The sequence below is a fragment of the Hemicordylus capensis genome, chromosome 2, assembly GCF_027244095.1.
Source record: "Hemicordylus capensis ecotype Gifberg chromosome 2, rHemCap1.1.pri, whole genome shotgun sequence".
Lineage (NCBI taxonomy): Eukaryota > Metazoa > Chordata > Lepidosauria > Squamata > Cordylidae > Hemicordylus > Hemicordylus capensis.
In genome coordinates this window covers 328,061,255-328,079,565 of record NC_069658.1, presented here as the reverse complement: position 1 = coordinate 328,079,565, position 18,311 = coordinate 328,061,255, and the positions used below count along the sequence as shown (strand labels likewise).

The window sequence follows — 18,311 nt, the reverse complement described above, 5'->3', positions numbered from 1 at the left end:
GTTCTGGAATGCACTCACTGTGGGAAATTCCTTCTCATGCTTCACATCCATCTTGCAGACCTTTCCACCTCTCCTTGCTTTAAGTCACTAAGATAAAACTCACTGGGTGTAGGGGAGGATGGCAGTTCAACCCCTATTAGCAGAATAAAACCAGTATAGTGAAAACTCAGCCAAGCAGGTTTTTTGGAGACAGTTGTTTAAGTTTGAAGAAACATGGATTTATTTAGAAATAAGAAACAAAAGAGGAAACCCTGCAGCCTATTCTAGCTTACTTGGGAAGAGAGAGAGAGAGAGAGAGAGAGAGAGGGAGAAACAACTATCTCTGGGAGAGACTACTGAGAGACTAAGACTGGGAGAACAAAAAGGGGAGGAGTCCTGCACTCCCTATCTATGCTCCTAAAGCCCCTAGTCAGAGGGGAGTAATGGCAGGAGAGAGGACACGCCCTCAACTCCTATCTGTGGCTTCCAGCGGCATCTGGTGGGCCACTGTGCGGAACAAGATGCTGGACTAGATGGGCCTTGGGCCTGATCCAGCAAGGCTGTTCTTATGTTAGGTGCACCTAAGTAATTTTTGAGCCGGGATCTAAAGGCCTTTGGAGGCTTCCTCCTCCCCACTGCAAGTTAAGCATCATCCCTCCACCCCCACCCCCACAGTATTTTTAACACGTGGGTTCTTAGGGCACAAACAACAGTTGAACTCACAAGAGTGCAAGAATATACAATAGCTATATTCATGCAAATATGCATTAGCAGAAACATTTCAACACACAACTTGACATATTCCCATCCCACATATTTCTTTCCCCACTCCCCGCTCTGTCTCTAAAGCACCCAGCACAGGTCACAATCACATTTGGCCATCCAGTGCAGCATAGGCTGGTGGTGCGGCACGGCGACCACAACACCCAAGACAGACTAAAGAGGATTCGGGGGGGGGGGGGCATGGTGTGTGGAAGCCTCAAAGTCCAGGGGTAAGAGCACCTCTGCCCCTAGTGGTCATAGGTTTAGATTTGTTCCCTGTTTGAAGTTGCTTTGGAAAATATGTTACAAGTTTGAGGCAGGAGAAGATCTCTCTCTCTCTCTCTCTCTCTCTCTCTCTCACACACACACACACACACACACACACACACACAGTTTCTTGGTCTACCCCTTCCCTTGCCTCACTTAGGGTGGCTTCTTGTGCAACAATTTGTATCTGGAAACAGGCACCAAAATATACATGTGCAACATAAGTTGCAAAACCCAGACGCATGCATCTTTGCTTCTTTAAAGACACCAAAGAGATAACCGGGAAAGGGTCAGTCTTTCACTTCTATCAATTTAAAGGTACAAGCAGCAAATAATATATGCAAGGCTCAAAGGTTTTTGTCACTCTAGGCAAAGTATAATTTTTATGCCCCTCTGTATTTCTTTTCAATACAGAGGAAAATGAGGAGTCTAAACTGAAGACTTTTACATGCATTTACTTGGCATTTGAAACAAGCAATGTAACAATAATGACATATTTTACTGATTTTTTAAAATAAAAAATAATTAATCCTAAAATAATTATGCTGTATGGGGTAAACCTCCCAGTGACACTTAAAAAAAACCTGCTAAAAATTACATATAGTTTTAATTTTAATAACTCTTCTGGAGACTATTGGTTCTCCTAATGTGTTGTTGTCACATCACAGCAGCATTACTCGCTCATGCTACTTTGGCTAATTATAGAGAGATGATGTCATTGCATGCACAGTTACTCAACAGGCAGAGTGCAACATGCTCTATTGTCCTGCAATCAACTGATTGGCAATCTGTCTCTCTCACTTGTGCAGGCATCCAGCAAGCAGTTGGCAACCAGCATCTCACTGCACAGCTGCTGGCGGTTCTCTTGTCACATGAGTGAACTGGGTAGTTCTCTCACCACGCTGGCTGGAGTGCTTAAGAGCCCCCGCTGCCTCCAGCCAGCTGGTGCAATGAGAGAAACTGCTGAAATTGGATGCCCGTTATAGCAAGCAGTGGGCATCTAGCATCGGTGATTTCTTGCTGCACAGCCACCAGCTGACTGGTAGGTTCTCTTGCATGAGGGGCATAAAGAGCCTCCCCTTCCCTAGTTAGTCGGTATGACAAGAGAACATATCCTATTTATAGAAGATATTGAAGACTACCACATACTGAATGTGTATGTGAATCCAATGAACATCCCAGAGAATGACTATTGGTGTACAATTAACAGATAAAGGAGGGATCTAGATCATGGTAGTTTACTATGAGCTAGATACCCCTCCCCTCCACACATTTATTGTGCAAAGGTATTAGTCATCTACATAGGGCTCAGATGTTGATTCTTGGCGGCTGCAAGGCTCAAGCTCCAGTTCCAGGGTGCTTTGACACACCCAACCTGAAGACTGCAATGGCTCAGTGTTTTACACAATTGCCAAATTAGTCAACCAACCACTAAGCAGACACCTGCAGATAAAGAACAGCAGCAATGGAAAGTTTTAACAAGCTAGCCCAACAAGAGGAAGATGACAGAAGTAATTTAAAAACTTGCACCCTTCACCAAGTGCTTCCTTCCTTCTGAAAACAAGGTTGTGAATAGTGGGGTAATCTTCATTCTCATTTCTCAACAATCTGATCACTCAGTCTGATCCAACAATGAAACTGTGTGGCAGGCAGTTTTGCAAGATTGTGGCTGGGGAAAGGGCAGAGTGAGTGAAGAAATACCAGGCATGTTCTAAGCAGAGTCCTGGAACTCTGCAAAGGAAACTGAGTGGGCAACTACTTTCCTTGACAGGGAGGACCCTATTCAGAGATGCCAGTGCACAGAAGTATACGACTTAGAGTACCTACAGATATATTAGAAGTTAACTGTTGCTCATGAGAAACTGGAGCACAGATTAGTGAACTGACATCAGTGAGACACTCAGATTTTTCTCTTACTGTACATGTCAACCCCTGCCAACAGGGCAAAGAAAGTTGTGACTCTCTTATATTTAGCAGGAGAGAGCAACTGTCCCTATCCAAACCCAACAAAGCACTCTTTACAGCCATCTGGGGACAGGGCACCATTTTCTCATTCCTTGTACTACATAAACTGCTTTGAGAACGTGTTGTTCTTGTTGTTGTTGAAAAGTGATGTACAAATATGTTTAACTAGTAGGTGAGGGCTGTTGTTGATCTGGCAAAGTCATTTTGCATAGATTACACTTCTAGGAAAGTTCAAGAATTTAAATATATTTAGTAGATTATTTTTTTAATTAACATGCTTGCAAAAGGGAAGTAAAAGAAGGTAAGTAAAAATTTTGAAATTTGTAGGATTTCAACTTCAAATATTATCAATTTTATTGTATAATGAATTGTATCTGAAAAAGATCTGCTTTTCTTGGGCATTATGTTGTTTTGGAATTATTGATCTGATTACAGAGTGTTAAAAATCTGCTGAGAATCATAACAGTTAAAATATGATTATTAATTAAGCATTTCTGCTAAAAAAAATACCCCCAAAAATTATTTAAATGTGTCCCCAAGGATTCCTGTATAAAAAGTGGTGCATTCAGCTAATTTAAGAGACATGCAAAACTTAAAGTTCATGCAAAACCTGGTACTGTATCTGTAGGTCATTAGGAAGTATGATATTCATAATTTCTTCACAAAAATTATTTCAGTGTTCATCCATGCATATTCTGTTGTAAAAAGGTTGTGCATCCAACTAATTTAAGTGGCAGGATTTTTCATCCAAAATTTGGTACCTGTAGGCCATCAGGAAGTAGAACTTTATTTAGCACAAATTCTTCAAAATATAGAAGAGATAGCAATAAATAATAAGGTCCAGTACAAAAGCCATTAAAATGTAGACACTTATCTAAGGTTTTCCTTGTTTTACTCACTGAATGAAGACACTGGTTGACATCCGGACTGATTTGCTTACTCTTCTAGAGGCTACAGGGGCCCCAAAGGAGCCCTCACATGATTCCCCCGGTCCCTCAGTGTGCAAATGCAGTTGTGTGAGAGCATTTAGACTCTGAAGCACTCTGGAAGGGCTCTGAAAAATGTAAAACATGTTGCTGACCCTCTGTGACACATACCCCCTCTTGCAGAGCCCTTCTGGAGTGCAGGGAGCACTCCAAGTCCAAGGCTCTTGTACAGCCATACTCACACAGAGGGACAGAGGGAGATGGATGCATGAAGGGTCCTATCACAGCTTCTCAGCCCCAAGAAGCACAAGCGTTTTGTTATCTAGGATGACAAGCCATTATCAGCATTGCTGCAAACCCTCACAAGATTTCTTAGCTCTTCACACTTTATTTAGCACTGCCAAGGACATACACCATATCCATAGCTGAATTCCACCCAATATATTCAGCCGGCTAACAGAGTTCATTAACATAATAATAACTGACCTTCTATACTTGAGCAAACAGAGAAGCTAAAATCCAAGAGGCATGAAATCAGAACAGAAACTTTGGATATATTGCAAGGTTAGAGGAGACAGAAATATTAGTTTATAGGAGCAGTAATCTATTGCTGGTTCTTATTTTAAAGAGTAGATTCTTCCTGAAGAAAAATACTAGTAGATTCCTAAATGTAAGTAAATGGACAGAGTGGAAGGAAAGCTTGAGTGACTTTGGAGAGCCACTACTAGTCACTGTAGACAATACAGAACTAGATGGACCAATGATCTGACTCAATATAAGGTAGCTACAGTGCCTATGTAAAATAGGCAGAAATAATGCAAATCATGTTACCAATTCTTTGATGTGCTATAGTGGTTGTTCTTATTGAGATATACTGAAGTGGTAATTTTGCCCAAGGACTACAAAGTCTTGGGTCTGGTTGTGTTTTAGCAGATGTTCAGCAGTGCAATGAAAAGTAGGGAAACCATGAAATCCAGTGAACCGCAATTTCAATTAGAAGTTCATGAGCCTCATCCTTTGAGGTTTGCTTTCACAAAAAAGCAAAAAGTATTTCTCATTTTAGTATGACAAGGATTAAACGATGCCGAGAATTAAAGTGGCTTGGGCTGGAATGAGACAGTACAAATAGTACATACAAGGGAATTCAGGCAGCCTCTGAAAAAGCTCTGTTTTGGTTTACATGTACCTGAATACTGTATACAAGCCTCAAAGCCATGGAAAAGAACATTTGCACACTGATATACAGAAGAAATGCAAGGCTCCCACCATTGCCAATAAATAGACTATGAATACCACAAACACCTGAGTAAATATCTGAATGGATGTGACAACAGCAGCCACCTATGTGACTCTTACATTGACCCAGAGAGAGAACTGTTTGTTAATCAGCACAAGCAAAGCAGGAGGGATTAGTTGCAGGCTGAATCATACTTTTAGCAAGGCTGGCACAATCCGGACTCCGTTTGCTTTCTTCTTAATTTTTGTACATTAGCAGCAAGCTAAAACCAAGAGCCAGTGACCGAAAGATTCCATCAATTCCACATATTTTTTTCTATTTTACTATACATAAACGTTCTCCATGGCCACCTATGCCCCCCGCCCACATCACTTCTGTGCAATTCTTTACTGAGGGTCTATTTAAAAAACAAATATTAAGAATATAGAACTCAGGGAGCATTCACTCACACAAAGCCGGGACATGGGGTTTCCTATACAATGGGGGGGGGCGTTCTGGAGAGTAATAAGAGAACTAGCAGAATTTCAGGAAATCAGACATATCTGACAAAATAAGAGCCAGCGTGGTGTAGTGGTTAGAGTGCTGGACTAGGACTGGGGAGACCCGAGTTCAAATCCCTATTCAGCCATGATACTTGCTGGGTGACTCTGGGCCAGGCACTTCTCTCTCAGCCTAACCTACTTCACAGAGTTGTTGTGAGGAGAAGCCTAAGTATGTAGTACACTGCTCTGGGGTCCTTGGAGGAAGAGCAGGATACAAAATGTAAAATAACAACAACAAGAAGAACAACAACATGTCTGCCAAACCTCAGCCCTTTATAATTTGATTGATTCTGGTGAGCTTAAACATTCAATATTGTGACACCATATTGGTTTTGTAGCCACTATATTGAATTTTTGGGGTTCCCACCTTTACTTTCTAAAACCACACATATCTGACAAAATGTCTGCTAAATCTCAGGCCTTTATCAATTTTTGAATGATTCTGGTGAACGTAAACATATTGCAACGCCATATTGGATTTTGGGTTTTTAGCCGCCATATTGGACTCTGGGGGAGGCCACCTATATTTTCCAAAACCACACATATGTGACAACATTTCTGCCAAATTGCATGCTTTGTAGCCCAAAGTGCATGATTCAGCTTATTTTTGTCATTTATTCACTGGTAAATTCACTGAGTCAGTGAGGCTATTGCAGTGAAAACCGGGCTAAGAGAGCCCAGCCCGGTTTCCACTATGCGTATTAACCGGCAGGAGCCATGTAGCTCCCAGCAGCAAGCCTGCTTAATTGCCCCCCAAAAAACAAGGTTAGTGGAGCGCACGCTCTACCAACACCGTTTGTTTGATCGTGTGTCGCTGCAGTGTGGCTCCGCGCTGTGGCAACTCATGAGTAGCTCCCCAACTGGGAGGCTACAACGAGTCTCCTGGCATCGGGGGGCTCTCCAGAATGCCCCGCGCACTCACACAGGCCATTCTGGTACTTCTGGGGGCTGGGCGGCCCCCAATCCCAGCCGCCCCAACCGGTTCTGTGACCGGAACTGGCAGGGCGAGCTGCCTGCTCATCTGCAGGGCGAGCAAGTCAAGCCCGCTCTCCCTGCAGAAGCCTCTTAGGTGCTCCACACTGCTCGTATGGAGAGCCTTAGTGGGAGAAGCAAAGAGCAGGCTATTTCCCGGCAAGGGGCCCAGGGGCTCCCTTCAATTGCTTTTTCAATTTGGTAATGCTGAAGTGTGTAATTCCTCTTGTGTTTTTTCTACATTAGCTTCTCTGATTTCTTTTAAAGAAATCATGTATTTTCAGTTAAAGGTACAGTATTTCTAAAGCAAATAGACTTATGACAAGATAACATTTTTCTTAGATTATTAGTCTTTTGCCGCACCTAGGGTATCCTGATGAGACTATTTTCATTACAATCCATCATCTTGGAAGTGATACACATTATATGTGCCTCCCCTTTAAAACTAAATTGAAAAAACAGTAGTGAACAAGTGAGCCTGATTTCTAAGAAAGGCTATCAAAATGGATTCCATTCTAAACCTTAATGTGACTTTGATGTTCCATTAAACTACTTGTTTGCTTATTAAATCTCTATCTTCCTTTAATAAGCACTTGAATTTCTGAAAGGAAATGTGGGATATAATAAGTGGGGCTTTCACCAAGCAGTTTTTCATTTGAAACAGCAAAGGGAACATAAGACTGTATTCAATAATAGGTTTTCAATGAACACTCCTATTTCTAAACATGCAAAACTATTAACATCTGAAAGTGCATAATGCAGGACCTCATAACACAGATGCAAGGAATAGAAACTGAGATTAAGAATATGCCCAACATACAGGAGGTACAGGTGAATTTATTTGTTTGAATTCTTTTGTGTATCTAGAAAGAGTTTAGATAATGAATCTAAAAGAAAACAGCATCTAATCCTAGAATTTCTGTAAATGGTGTGTACTTTGTGTTCTGCAGGGATTGACATATTCTGACCACTAAGCCTTTTAGTAAACTCCTCTCACTTTCTAGCCTACACACTAGGCTCAGGGTACTTGTATTATGCCAGAACTACTTGTTTCAACCGGAAGTATTAAGACACAGGCAGATATGAGAACCTCAAGCTACTTTTGTCAACACAGAAATGCAATCCGCTCAGATCGCAGGTTGTGACAGCCATGTGGACTAATATGTACATATGGACTAATAGTGCATCCTGCTAAATCTTCCTATTATTATTTACATAAAGCTCCTGCACCTTACTAGATGAACCTGGTGTTAAATATAGATCTTAAGAATCAAGCTGTCTGTATCACGTTTCCCAGTTAAACCAGGAGGGATTGCCTTCTTATCCGATTGGAAAACATGAAGGTGGCCAGCATATAGTGATTAATGGTTGCCCCCAGGCTCTGGAATAATCTCCCGATTGGTGTCCAATGTTCTCTGGTGTCTGTGGATGCTTTTAAAAACAAACAAATGGAAAATGCTTTATTGTTTCAAGCTTTTACCCCTTAGGCGTTGCTGGTCCTGCTCTCCGGCTGCTCTGTTTTGTTTTTAGGGCTGGTTATGGTTTTAATTGATTTCAATATTTTAATGTGATTTTATGGGATTTTATTGTATTGTTACAATAACTACACACTACACACTGACCTCCACGGTAACTACACACATTACAAGTGAGTAGCAAGCCCTCTTCAGACATTACAGCATGAGCAGCACTCAAACTTACAGTGGGGGGAAATGGGGAGGAAGTCCTACCACACAGCTGTCACTCACCAAACACACTTATAGCACCATTCATCTGAAGGGAGTGGTGCCGTAGGTGTGATTGCAGTGAAGCCATGAGCTGCAACATGGGTCCAACCTAGTTGCAGCTCGCGGATTTGCCACAATCATGCTAATGGTGCCACCCGCTTCAGACGAACGGCACCATGTGTGTTTGCTGGGCGAAAGGGGGTGATTGACAGTTCAGTGGCGGGACTTCCTCCCCGCTTTTGCCTGCTGTAACCATGCATGCCTGGGGCTCCTAATGTCTGAAGAGGATTCCAGTGAATGTGCATAGAGCGGTGAGTGGGACTGTGCCTGTTGGCCCTTTCCCTACACCTGTAATCTGTGGAACAGCCTATGTACATATAACTCTATGTGCTTAAGTTCTGCCCATTCAGTTGGGTACCCTGCCAAAACCAAGATCCTCGACAGCCATGCAGAATCTACAAGCATACGAGTTTGTGTGCTTGTAGACCTTTTTGCAAGTTATGCCAAATGTTCATAGGTGTGTATGTGTGGGTGTGGTTGTACGTCAGTGGACACAAACCTTCTGCCCACTCTATACATTTTCACTGCACACAGCGAGGTCGTTTTCACAATCAGCCCTATGCAGATAGGACTGTGCTAGCCTGGGTAGGGTTGGCCATGAGAAGCACTGGGATTGCTCCTGATCCCAGCATTCCACCTTTGGGTAGCCTGGGCTTGAAACCCAGGCTAGAAGTGAGGTAGGAGGACATGTACATGCCTCCTGCCTCCCTGCCCAATTGTGTGTGTGAGCAAGGTGCTGGCAGCTCCTTTCGGGCTGCTGACAACCATACTTACCGTAGAGGCCAGGGGAAGCTGTGTCCTGGAAGATATATCCCAATGCACCACGCAGCTCAAGTGGTGCATTGTGGGATATCTGGTGGCCTGGCTGCCTTCCCCCCACCTCCCACTTGCTGCGCTGGTCACTGACATTCTGCTCATCAGGACACATGAGCAGCAGAGCCCTCTGTGGGCTTGGATCATGGGGGGGGGATTGCCTCCTGCCTTCACCCCCAGTCCTCTGTCAAGATAAGTGACCACACAGGGCAAGAAGCCACAAACAAAAACAAGTCCCCTGTGTCAGACAAAAGAGTATATGTCTGAGGAATGCTGACTAAATCTATACATCTATGGGATACAAAATTGTACACATATGAGTAAATTTTCACAGAAAAAACATTTTTTTCCGGCGGCTGTTATCTCTTTCCAGCCTGCTCAGTATGTGGGGGGATGTGGGGGGATTGCTTCTGCCTTCCCCCCAGTCCTCTGTCAAGATAAGGGACCACACAGGGCAAGAAAAGCACAGCAGGCAGGAAAGAGATAACAGCCGCCCCACCCCAAAAAAATTTTCTGTGAAAATTTACTTGTGCTACTAAGAGACACATGATGAACGATTTCTTCTGTGGGAAATTATCTACACTAAAAAGAGACATATGAATGATTGCCCATGAGGAAGAGGGTGACCTCGAAACGGGCATAGAACCCGGGTGCCTGTCGGGCACTAATTTTGGCATTTTCATCAATTGCCATCTGCCAGCATTTGAGGCATTGGTTGGCGTTTCCATCGATTGCCATTTGATATCTCAACACATCCACATCGGTGGAGGAGATATCAGGATACAGTACAGCGTGATTTGTTTGAAGATGTTATTCATTCAGCACGCGTTCATCTTCCCAGCACTTCTTTGATGATGATGATTAGTTAGTATGGACAATCATGGACATCAGCCTTTGGTATCATTTTGTTATTATTCAAAAACACATTTTTTCTGATATGTGTATATATGGATATTGTTCATTTTTTAATTGGTTACTATTAGGATTCTTATTTGGTGTTCATATATAATTTACTATTATCCTTTACAGTGTTGAGCTGGTCTAGGAGAGGAGAGCTGGTCTTGTGGTAGCAAGCATGACTTGTCCCCATAGCTAAGCAGGGTCTGCCCTGGTTGCATCTGAATGGGAGACTTGATGAGTGAGCACTGCAAGATATTCCCCTTAGGGGATGGAGCTGCTCTGGGAAGAGCATCTAGGTTTCAAGTTCCCTCCCTGGCTTCTCCAAGATAGGGCTGAGAGACACTCCTGCCTGCAACCTTGGAGAAGCCACTGCCAGTCTGTGAAGACAATACTGAACTAGATAGACCAATGGTCTGACTCAGTATATGGCAGTTTCCTATGTTCCTATGTCTTTGTCCATACTATATGGTGCATGGTATTTTCAGGGGCAACCTATTTCCCAACATTGGGTTATATGTGTACAAATTTGTATCCCATAGATGCATAGATTTAGTCAGCATTCCTCAGACATATACTCTTTTGTCTGACACAGGGGACTTGTTTTTGTTTGTGGTTCCCCCCAGTCCTCAACAGCCCCAACTGATTAGGTCATGTGAATTACACTTTATATCATGTAAAGTTCCTTGCCATTTCCTTCCAACAAACAGGTTGTGAGAGTTCAAGCTGGTATTCAAACCATGTGGTTTGAATGGTGTTCTGAATGTGCGTACCAAATTTCACTTCTATGCCAAAGGATTATTGCATTACAAATAAAGTGAGGAATTTAAAGTCATTACAAATACACTGAGGCATTACAAATAAACACACACATACAAGAAAAAGAGGCAAAGACCACACTTAACTAAAAAGCAGAAGATTTTTCACTGTGTGCTGCTGCTGCTACTTCCTGTCACCTTTCCCAAACTCTTCAGTTTGAGTTCCCCATCTTGAATCTAATAAAGAATAAACTCATGTAGGGGGTGAGAACTGGGGAGTCTGAGGAATGAGAAAGCTTTTGGAAATGTCACAAGTGTGGCTTAAAGCAATTTTTCTGTAACTCTATTTGTAATGCCAATTAAAATCAACATCACAGAATACACGTTAACATTACAAATGCATCACTTCTACTTTCCGTTCTATATCAGTGCAAGAAGGGAGGTTAACTCAAAAGCAAGTTAAGCCTCTATTGCAAGTCTTGCCGCTTCCCTGGACTTTCTGCCTGATGAAAGTGAAGAAGGCAACGTTTCCCTCCTGCTTCTCTCTACCTTCTACACTCCTGTTTCCCAGGACGAGCTTTTAGCCAGCTAAGCTAGGAGCAGTAGCAACAGCACTTCTCTGCATGTGCCCACCTCATCGCCCATCATCATTCACTGTCAACAGGTGCCTGTGAGATTTGTGAGAACTGCACTCCACAAAATAGTCCTAACAACATTCATTGCTCTGTCTAGGAGAAGAATGGTATTTCCTCCAGGAACCAATATTATGGTTTTGTGTTCCAGGCAAATGTAGCAGTATTTATTTATTTTAAATCTATACGTCTAGGACCCCTGGGTGGCAAAAAGCAGATAAAACAATCATTACGAATTCATTAAAAATACACTAAAAAACCAAAAACAAAAAACAGCTATGGTACAACCATGCAACAAAACAGTAGGAGTAATGCAAACTTGAGGTTTGTGGACTGTGAATGCTGCACATGTGAAGGGTTAGCTTGTAGAGATGGCAGTGTGGCTCACCAAGCTTCTGCCTAGGAACAAATTTGAGGAGCTCATAATGAGAGCTTCAAAGAGACTAAGAGGTAAGCATAACAAAGCAGTAAGCATCCCAAGCCCTTGAGTTTTTAAAAATTAAAATCCAAGCCAGAGAAGCAAGATCTCCTTCCTTCCCTCCTGTCTGTTCACAATCAGATTGCTGCTGCCATGGCCCAGAAAGTTAAAGGAAAGGAGGAGGGGTTTGAGGTAATTGGGGGAGCTTCATGGATGGTTGGGGTTGCAAACTCAGATTGGCTTGTAAAAATAAGCCAGGCCATTTCTGTGTTTTTGGAAACAGCTTGGTTTATTCCAAATCAAGCCAACATGAGTGTGTGGGGGAGTTCTGCCATCTCTAGCTCACTGTTGAAAACAAGGAATATATAGGAATAACCTGTTTTCAAAATACCTACATATGATACAAAGGCTTTGTACATGTTAGGGCTTGCTTTCTGTATAGACCCCTTGGGGACTTTTACCCCATTCCTTGAACCTCTTCCTTTCAGCCAGACACCCATATAAGGATATAGAAGAAACAGGAAAAGGGAGTGACTAACTAAGGTTTATTGCATAATTCATAGACTGTGGCCACAGATTTGCAGAGCCAGTGACATCCATTCATCCTGCCAAGTTGTTTGTTTTGCTTGTGTAGAATGATACACAATGAGATAGGAGGAGTCCTGTACAGCAGTCAGGTCTCAACCAGCCCAGATTCCACATGAAAATGCTGCATACTTTTAGTCCTAGTTGTACAGCATCTTAATGTGTCTCAAGGTCTTTTTAAGGTTCAAAGTATTAAGCTGCAAATCTCTCTCCTTTTGAACTGGAGCAATGAATAGCCTGGGGCAAATCAGTGTGAGTGTGAGTGTGAGTGTGTGTGTATGCCTTCCAGCTAATTGTAATGGCATCAAGTGTGTGGGGCCCCTTCAAAGAGCAAGGCCCTGGACAGTTGTCCTGATTGCCCTGCCCTAAGGACAACCCTGCTGGTAAAGCTGAGAATTAAGGATACCCTTATTTCTGTGTTGAGATTATTTTGGTGGCATGTGTCAACTGCAATAGAGTTTGAAAAAGAAAACATTAAAGATGGTCTTTCCTTCTAACAATGAGAGGTAGTTTTTGTTTATCAAAATGTTAAGATGGCTGCATTACCAGCGGCATCTAAAGAACCCAAACATGTCAATAGGTATGAGCAACTAGCCACCATGTAAACTGTACATCTTGAGAGAGGGTAAAACAGCAAAAATCATGGCAATTTGTTATGAATAGGGCAAAGTGAAGGGGAAATACCACAATCTTGTATTTGCTCCTCCTGAAATACATCTTAGGCTGCAGTTCTAAACACACTGGCCAACATCCTCACAAACCATGTGGCTACACAGGGGGAAGAAGCGTCCCCACTGTTGAGATCTTCCACAGTGCTTATCATATGCAAGGGGGTTGCACAGCCCTCAGGGACTTATTTTTGGGTGTTACAGGGCATTTTCAGGGGGAAGAGAGAATAGTGAAAATCACTCCTGCCTTGCGCAACAGCTGCTGGTGAGCTCTGGAAGCTCTCCACAGAATTGACACTTCTTCCCCTGCATAGCCGCATAGTTAGTGAGGATGCTGGCCATTTGGTAGGGAATAAGCCCTATAGAATACAGTGAGACCAGCTTCTGAGTAAACATGCATATTATAGATTGCGCTGCCAGTTATTAAGTGACATTTACATTCCTTTGCCCCATCTTCTTTATATACAACCACCCTTGTCTTTAATATTTGTCTGATCTGCTCTATCCTTCCTCTCCACTGCCCCCAGGCCCGGATTATGTTATGTCTCTTCTGCTTGCTTCATTTACTGATAGATTTCTTCTTCCAAATTCTACCTTTTCTTCTGTGCTGTACAGATATTTTAGTACAAACAGTGGCTGCCATGTTAATTAAGAGATTAAGACATTCAAATCAGGGCTCAGTTTCAGCACCCTTTCTCAACGGTTGCAAAATAGCATTTTCAGACCTGATATACTCCAAGTAATAATGTATTCTGAATACATACTGTTCCAAGAGGACTATATTGTGTGCTTTTTTCCCCTCAGTGTTTGAATCTGTTCCCCATTTATGTGTCACCTGGGAGCACATGATGTACCAAAGCGATTAGTACTAGATCTTAACAAAGGTACAAATAGGACAGAATATTACTAACACTACTCAAAGCAAAAATAATAATAATAAATGTTGCATATATTAAGTGCATTCTCAAAGATCAAAAGTCCAGAAAGTTAGGAAGCTGAGATCAGCTGGCTAAATCCCGTCACATGCTTTCCAGCTGTTTTCTACTACTAAAAGTAATATCTAAGTTTCTCTTGCCTGCTACTTTAAAAAAAAAAAAGATCTTAAATAGATGTAATTCCGAATTCCAGCCCTCACTGGGCTGAATAGTTCATTTTCCCTCTCCTTAATATGAGCAGAGTGTGAATTACATATGTGTCTTTCTTTCTTCAATTGTTTTAACTACCGTACTTTCTAACTTAAAAACACTTCTGGCAGAATACAATACCCCACACAGAAGGAAGGAAGGAAGGAAAAAATATGAAGCTCCAGCTTTTGTCTCTAGGCAAGTTCAAGTATTACTTTTGACTGTTTTTGTCATTCGTGAGGAAGATCAAACCATATAAGCATTGCACCATGTGAGCCAGGATCTCTTAGATTTCAGCACCTTTTCTCACAATTTTCAAGGCAGATTTTAGAGATTAAGGAAATTTGACTGACATCCCAATGTCTAGTTCACACACTGCACTATTTGCACAAGCAGACCACTCCTATGACTAAAGAAATGGGTTCAAAAGTAGTATTGGAACCAGCTCTCACACACATTAGGATTGCTACTTCTACCTATGTTTTCAGAGTTCATAAGAACATAAGAACAGCCCTGCTGGATCACGCACAAGGCTCATCTAGTCCAGATCCTGTTTCACACAGTGGCCCACCAGATGCCTCTGGGGAGCTCACAGGCAAGAGGTATGTGCATGCCCTCTCTCCTGCTGTTGCTCCCATGCAACTGGTATAGGGAGGCATCATGCCTCTGAGGCTGGAGGTGGCCCACAGACACCAGACTAGTAGCCATTGATAGACCTGTCCACCATGAATTTGTCTAAGCCCCTTTTAAAGCTGGTGGCCATCACCACATCCCACGGCAAAGAATTCCATAGATTAATTATGTGCTGTGTGAAAAAGTACTTCCTCTTGCTAAATTTCTAAATTTCTTGACCTTCCGTTTCATGGGGTGACCCCTGGTTCTAGTGTTGTGAGAGAGGGAGAAAGATCCTCTCTGTCCAACCTCTCCACTCCATGCATAATTTTATACACTCTGATCATGTCTCCTCTTAGTTGCCTCTTTTCAAAGGTAAAGAGCCCCAGATGCTGTAGCCTAGCCTCATAAGGAATGTGCTCCAGGTCCCTGATCATTTTGGTTGCCCTCTTCTGCACAGTTTTCAGTTCTACAATATCCTTCTTAAGATACGGTGACCAAAGCTGTACGCAGTACTCCAGATGTGGCTGCACCACAGTTTTGTATAAGGGCATTAGAATATTAGCATTTTTATTTTCAATCCCCTTCCTAATGATTCCTATCCCCTTCCTAATGATTCCTAGCATGGAATCAGCCTTTTTCATGTACCATAAGTACACCATGAGTGTACTATAAGTACACTCTTCTGGGGAATAGCAACATCTGGGGAATAGCAACATCAGTCACAGAGTATGGTAGTGTTGCTTTTTTTGTTCCCGAAGAGCCCAGACCAGAATAACATTCACAAACCAGGGATTATCAAAGCAGAAAGATAAGGAGAAAGATTTCAGAGGAGGAGTACTTGATTTTTCAACTGCCTATGCCTCAGAATGGGTGTGGGACTCCTGGATCCCAGCCACCACTACTGCATACCAGTTTCGCCCCTGACTTATATATTCATTAGATGAATCATATACCAAATCTTACTTCTCTGTATAAAAATGGAAAGAAAGTACCTGATAGGAGGAAAATAACTCAAAGTAGTCCTATAGAAATTAAAAGAAGTTGGGCATTTCCTAACCTGTCTTTTTAATTTCAACGGGACAACTCTGAGTAATTTTCCTCATTATGTCAGCCACTAATGTTTATCAGGCATTCACTAAGCATGGACAGCCACTCATACAGTTCCTTTTAAAGAAACAGAAGCACTTAGCACATATTACTGTAGGCTAAAAGTTGGTAATAAAATTAATATATAATGAGATTTATACTAATAATAACTTCAAAGGCACGGGATGTGGAGGGAGGAACTGAGATATTGGAGAGTGGAGGGAATTCAAAGGCTGAATATAAGGACACTATGATTAATTATGGAAAAAACCCTCCCACAGAGAGACTTACACATCAGAACAAAAATTCTCCAAAATGTATCTCAAAACCCTAGCTGTCTACAATTCAATATGCCCCCTCACTCAGCTTGTTATTGAGTGGGCAGCACCCCATTCTCTATGTACCCAAATATATGAATGTCCCCTTTGGTATTCAGATAAATAATGACCTGTATATTTGATTAACAAAGCAGAACTGTATATTGCTTGGAGGATTTTATAGAAAAACCAGCATCTATATATATAAAAGGCTTAGGTGGTATGTGGTATGAGGCACATCTCGCGAGAGTTTGAAGTCACCTCTTGTGAGATTTCTGGAGGTTCCTGGAGCGCATGCGTGCAGGAGAAGGAGGGAGAGCCCTGAAGGAACTCCGTGGTGTTGCTCACCGCCTGCAGCTGCTGTGGCTGTATTCATGTTGGGGGCGGTGGAGGATACAGGCCGCCCCCCTCCCACCTGCCCCCACCGCCTTCAAGGCCACGGGCCCAGTCTGCGTTTGCTCGCCTGCCTGCTAGGCTTTGGCCCAGAAGGGGCTGAGTGGACGACAGAGGGAGTGAAGGAGGGAGGGAAGGAGGGATGGGAAAGCCATGTGGGCCAGAACGGAGGCCAGTCACGTGTGTGCCTCTCCAGGTGGGGCCAAGCCACCTCGCAAACACCCCCCCTCCGGCCTGCTTGCTTGCCTTCCTAGCTCTGCCTTGGAGGGGCTGAGTGGACAATGGAGGCAGGGAGCCGTACGGACCATAATGGAGACTGCTTACTCATGCAGCTCTCCGGGTGGGGCTGGGCCATCTTGCTTGCTTGTCTGCCTGCTTGCTTGCCCTCCCGGTCCCTCAGCAGAGGAGCAGGTGGAGGGGGAAGATGACAACTCGCTGGGCCCAGAGAGATGTCATCTTCCCCTTCTGCCTCCTCTTCCCCCCTCAGCTGCCACCGCCCAACTTCAAGAACTAGCGTACAGATGCTCTGTGTGGGTCAAGCTAGTAATAAATATTCTTATTAATCCATTCTGAGTATTTTAGAGAGATCTGATATACTGACTCATATAAACAAAGCATACAGAGGTTGAGTTAGCTTTTCCTAAGTCAAGGAGGATAGAGTTGCACTTACATGCAGCTTCGAGATGCTGCTGTAAATAAAAGTATGTATGTATGTATCTTTTGAATTTGAATACCACCTTTTAGTCAAGGCATCCAAAGTGGTTTACAATTTGAAATATAAAAACGTAAGAATGTTACAACACATTAAAAAAGCAAAAAAACCCATAGATGACCACCAGGAGTCGACATGAGCTTCTTTGGCCTAGGATTCTCTTCTTCTACCATCCCCTCAGGGCATACATGTTTTAAAGTAGTTGTTGGGAAGGTAAATGGCAACCAATGTTGGGAAGGTAAATGGAAGGAGTCCAGTTCTCCTTCACTCCCCTGTAATATATAGCAACTTTTATTTCATGCTGTGATGTCATCACATGATACATTTCGCTATCTGTTATGATGTATCACTGGCTGCCACTGGGCAGGTGAGAGAATGCACAATATGATGATGTCATGGCACAAGGTTCCAACATGCTATAGAAGAGGGGAAGAGAACTCAACAGCATCCCCATGTCACATGTAATGTGTAGTTCTGGCCTAAAGACCTGAATATGTGATAAACAGAAGAGACTGACATTTCAAAAGCCAAAGGACCTACCTCACAGGGTTGTTGTGAAGGTAAACATAACCATGTACACCGCTCTGGGCTCCTTGGAGGAAGAGCGGGATATAAATGGAAAATAAATAAATAAATAAATAAATAAATAAATGATGGGCTGCAGTGGACTAAGGTGCCCTTAGCATCCTTAGTTTGCCTCAGCTGCCTAGTGCAGTCTAGCGGCTAACATGTGGGATTTATACTTAGGACAATATACTTATTGCGATGTATATGTTTAACATTTCATATGTTAAACCACAGCCGCTCACTTCCTGACTAATATAGTGCATGTGCTTTGAGCCCTTGCAGGCAGGCA

The 18,311-nt window shown here is 42.8% G+C and overlaps 1 protein-coding gene across 3 annotated transcripts in view; it reads right to left on the bottom strand.

Moving 5' to 3' along the window:
• Nucleotides 1-18,311, bottom strand: part of MST1R (macrophage stimulating 1 receptor) — an 87,278-nt gene that overhangs the window by 62,195 nt on the left and 6,772 nt on the right. The window lies entirely within an intron of this gene.